Source organism: Chenopodium quinoa, unplaced genomic scaffold, assembly GCF_001683475.1.
Source record: "Chenopodium quinoa cultivar QQ74 unplaced genomic scaffold, ASM168347v1, whole genome shotgun sequence".
NCBI lineage: Eukaryota > Viridiplantae > Streptophyta > Magnoliopsida > Caryophyllales > Amaranthaceae > Chenopodium > Chenopodium quinoa.
The window spans coordinates 1,133,121-1,138,185 of NW_018744394.1; positions in this window are offsets into that span (position 1 = coordinate 1,133,121).

Below are 5,065 nucleotides of genomic sequence, written 5' to 3' on the forward strand. Positions count from 1 at the left end.
AATGGGAGATGCTTCTCCTCGACGAATTCGCCCGAATGGACGTCGCCGGTTATCTGACTCATGTTGGAGCAGATTGTGACCATTCGGTCTCTTTTTGTTTATTAACATCCGGTCTTATGCCTCTTAAATGGTTGGGTAAACATTTATTAAGTGTTGATATTAACTTAATGAATTTCGTAGGAACGACTGTTCTAAAGCAATCGGTTCCTTCAGAAGGATTGGAGCGTCTACTGTTGGGACAAACGCTCTACAAACGTATTGGTTGTTTGTATTGTATACAGGGGACACTAAAAGCTTAAATAAAAAGACAAATTGGGAAATGAAGGCATATTCTCATTAACAAAACGTGAGATTTACAAAATTGAGGTTTTTACATTCGTACTTAGAAGTAGTAATTTTTCAAGTTGTCTACATTCCAAGTTCTGGGCAGCTGCCTGCCGTCTGGGTCATCTAGGCGGTAGGTGCAGTCTCTTACTTCCTCATAGATTCGGTAGGGGCCTTCCCAATTTGGGGTTAGCTTTCCCTGTTCATTCGCCCTACCGACTGCCTCCATTTTCCGTAGCACAAAGTCCCCCACTTTGAGAGGACGCTTGTGTACTCTTTTGTTGTAAGCCCGAGTCATTCTCAGACGGTATATCTAATGACGCAAGGCAACATTGCCCCTGCGCTCTGGAAGTGAGTCCAATGCTAGGCGCATGGCCTCCCAATTCGCCTCTTCATCATACAACATGATTCGAAGGGTCGGCTCATAGTGCTCAATGGGCAGAACAACTTCTGCACCATACACCATTAGGAATGGGGTTTCTCCCGTTGCCCCTTTAGCAGTTTTTCTGATGAACCAAAGGACGTGTGGTAATTCATCCGTCCAAAGGCCACCAACCCGCTCAATTTTCTTTTTAATCCCGTCTGAGATTAACGTGTTGAAGGCTTCGACCTGGCCGTTTGCTTGCGGCCGGCCGACTGATGCGAAGAAGCTTGAGACCCTCTGGTCTCCCAGCAAAGTCTTGAGTTGAGGCGTCTCAAATTGAGGACCATTGTCAAAAACCATAGACATGGGCACCCCGAAACGAGTGATTATGTTATTCCAGATAAAGGACATGACGTCTTTAGTCTTGATGTTTTTTACTGCCTAAGCCTCTACCCACTTGGTGAAGTAATCCACATCCACCAATATATAGCGCTTGCCGCCTGGTGCAGTTGTATATGGCCCCAGAATGTCCATCCCCCATTTGGCAAAGGCTATTGGGCTGTGGGATGGCCGTCAAGTCTGTAGCCGGACGATGGATGAGCTTGCCAAACTTTTAGCACTTGTCACATTTTTTCACCATTTCCATGGCATCCGACTCCAGAGTTGGCCAAAAGTAAAGCCGCCTGGCCTTGGCCGCGAGGGATCTGCTGCCTATATGGGAGGCGCAGAATCCCGAATGCAACTCTTCGAGGACTTCCTTCCCCTTTTCAGGGGTAACACACTTCAACAGGGGTATTAAAAAGCCAGCCCTGAAGAGTTCTCCTTGTCGCAACTCGAAGTTAGCTGCTCATTTTTTTAGAATAGCCGCCTCCCGTGGTGAGTCAGGGAGCGTGTCGTCTGCAAGATAGGCCCGGATGCTGTCCATCCATGTTGAGCTTCGGTTAAGAATTCCAATGGGGTCTTCCTCAGATATACTTCTTTTTTCCATGACCTCCCAGAAAACTGACTGAGGCGTTTCACAGGAGGCGGATGATGCCAACTTGGACAGAGCATTCGTCTGATTGTTTGAAGACCTGGGCACTTGAGTTAGATGAAATTCTTCAAGTGACCCAACTTCACTCTTGACCGCCTGCAAATATTTTATCATGGCCGGATGAGTGGCCTCGTATGTTCCATTAACTCTTCTTCGCCCCTACCGCCTTGCAATACCGGATGCCAGCCAGCAGGGCCTCATACTCGGCCTCATTATTAGAGACCTGAAACTTGAACCGTAGTGCGTATTCGTACTTATCTCCTTCAGGAGATTGACAGATAATCCCCGCACCACAGCCGTTCACAGTGGAGCTCCCATCCACAAACACTTTCCAAACTTGGTCTGAATTGTCCGGAACAACCGGCCTAGTCATTTCGACAATAAAGTCAGCAAATGCTTGTCCCTTTATTGTCTTCCTTGGTTCGTAAGTGATTTCTAATCCTTGCATTTCAATCGCCCATTTGAGCATTCGTCTAGAAGACTCCAAGGTTGTGAGTGGCCGTTTGATCGGTTGGTCAGTATAGACCTCTATCGCATGCGCCAAGAAGTAAGGTTTAAGCTTCTTGATGGCCATGTAAAGGGCAAGGCCGAATTTCTCAACCATGGGGTACCAAAGCTCCGCGTTTCTCAGAACATAGCTTATGAAATACACCGGGAGCTGGATGGCGTCTCTTTCAGCTAAGAGGACGACACTGAGGGCATGATCAAAGACGGCTAAGTACATGAATAGCTTCTCTTTAGGGAAAGGGCTGACAAGCCTCGGCAAAGAGTGCAGATGAGTTTTTAGCCTTTAAAAGGTCGCCTCTGCATCATCCCCCCATTCAAAGTTTGTCTTCTTTTTGATTGCCTAGAAAAAGTAGAGACACTTGTCGCCTGACCGGCTGAGGAATCTCCCCAGGGCCGCCAGACAACCTGTTAGTTTTTGCACTTACTTCACAGTACGGCGCGACTGCATGTCGATCACCGCATGTATTTTCTCAGGGTTGGCCTCTATTCCCCTTTGGTCAATCAAAAATCCGAGAAACTTCCCAGACTCAACACCAAAGACACACTTTTTTGGGTTAAGCATGACCTTGTGCCGCCTGAGTGTGGCGAATGTTTCTCGGAGATCAGCAAGGTGATCCGCCTGCTGCTTGGATTAGACTATCATATCATCAATGTACGCCTCTACATTCCTTCTGATTTGATTAATGAAGACCGTATTAATCATTCGTTGGAAGGTAGCAGGCGCATTCTTCAAACCAAACGGCATCACCGTATAGCAGAACAACCCTTGATCAGTGACGAATGCCGTCTTTTCTTGATCTTTTATCCACAGGGGGGTCTGATGGAAACCCGAATAGGCATCCATGAAACTCATCAGGGCATGTCCGGCGGTTGAGTCGTCCAGACTGTCGATCTTAGGCAGTGGATAGCTATCCTTTGGACATTCCTTGTTGAGGTCTGTGTAATCAACGCACATCCGCCAAGTTCCATTCTGCTTTTTAACTAACACAACGTTAGCTACCCACTCAGGGAAGTTGCACGGCCGAATGAACTTGACATCTAACAGCTTTTTTACTTCGGCAGCTCCGCCTGACTTCTTTCTTCGCCGTGGTTTCTTTTCTTTTGCCGGATGGGCTTCTTTTTACGATCCACGGCGAGTTTGTGGACAGCGAGATCCGGGCTGATGCCTGACATCTCCTCCACTTCAAAGGCAAAGATGTCTTTGAATTCCTTAAGCAGCTGGTGAAGGTTTTCACCCAGCTTTGCAAAGGCAATCGTCCCCACCTTAACAGTCCGCTCTGAACGGCTGTCATCTAGAGGGATATCAATGTGTTCACCAGCAGGATGGGGACGAAGATCATCCGACCGTTCCCCGGTTAGTGATTGCTATTGCTTTTCTTTTTTTACCACCACCAGCTAATCAGTCTTTCTTTTCTTTCCGGCTGGTGGGGCCGACTGTTCTTCCTCGACATCGTCGAGGTCAATCATTTGCTTGCCCCGGCTGGATGCTGCGGCCGCAGGCTTGACGTCCGAGAGGTAACACTCTCGAGCCGTATTTTGGTCCCCATTAAGGGAACCAACTGTTCCATCATCCTTCTCATACTTGAGTAGCATGAGAGCAGGGATGATGACGGCCTTACACTCATTAAGAGTGGGTCGACCAAAGATGAGGTTGTAAGCCGTGAGCTCTTCAACCACTAGGAAACGGATGGTCATGTGCCGACCGTCTCCCCTGCTTCCCAGACGGACAGGTAGGTCAATTCGTCCGACTAGGTGCACAAGTCCTCCCCCAAACCCAACTAAGGTGTGGGTGACCTCCATCATGCTATCTGGTTTGTACTTGAGATTGGATAAGCATTTGAGGCTGATGAGGTCAGAGGAACTTCCTGTGTCAATCAAAATTCGGCGAACCAGCTGGTTGGCGACTTTGCACTCAATGACAACTTTCCTGACAACTTTAACCAAACAGCCGGTGAGAAATAAGAAGTCATCTCTTGATGCCCGGGAGATCATCAACTGGAAGAGAAATCAGCAGCTGTTTGAGTCGGCTTCCATGTCGAACTTTCCTGACAACTTTAACCAAACCTCTGCCGGGAATGCATCTTCCTTGCATGAGAGTCAGACAGGCGGTAATTGATGAGTGACATTTATGTTACCCTTAGGGGTAGTGTATTGGTCTCTTTTCTCCTGTTTTTCTTAGGTTTTTCTACCTCTTTTCTCCTCTTATGGCTTCCTTTTTTTTATGGATGAAAAGTATGCTTATTTGCGCTTGTTTTGATAATCTTTATGCATAATTTTATCATCCCCATGCTCTCGTTATATTTGCTATCTTTTGCAGGTTCCATGGCGGTCCTAAGCACGGTAGGAGGCCCCTTGGCCAAGTATGGAGGAATGGACAAAGACAAGAGGAGCAAAAGGGAAGGAGATGAAGCAAGAAGAGGAAGTTCAAGAGGAGGTGTGGCTGAACCTCTAAGAGGTTTGGTCTAACCAAGGTGTGGTCAAACTTTTGAAAAGTTCGACCGAACCTCCAAGGCAGTTTCAACCAAGTTTTCAGCATGTTTACAGGAGGGGTCGAACCAGGAAAGTTCGACCAAACAAGGATCAGGGAGGTTCGACCGAACCTACCATGAGTTCGGTCGAACCTACCCAGAGTCCGACCGAACCTACCCAGAGTTCGGTCGGACCTTTTCCTGTTTCAGCTGACTTTTTGCGGAGCTTCCTAAGCAATTTTGTAAGGGGTATAAATAGATTTTTTTTGCTCATTAAAGAAAGAGATTTTTTTCAGTTTAGAATAGATTTTAGGTTAGTTTTAGGTTTTAGAGAGAGAAACTCTCAAAATTTTAGAGAGAGAAAGTGAG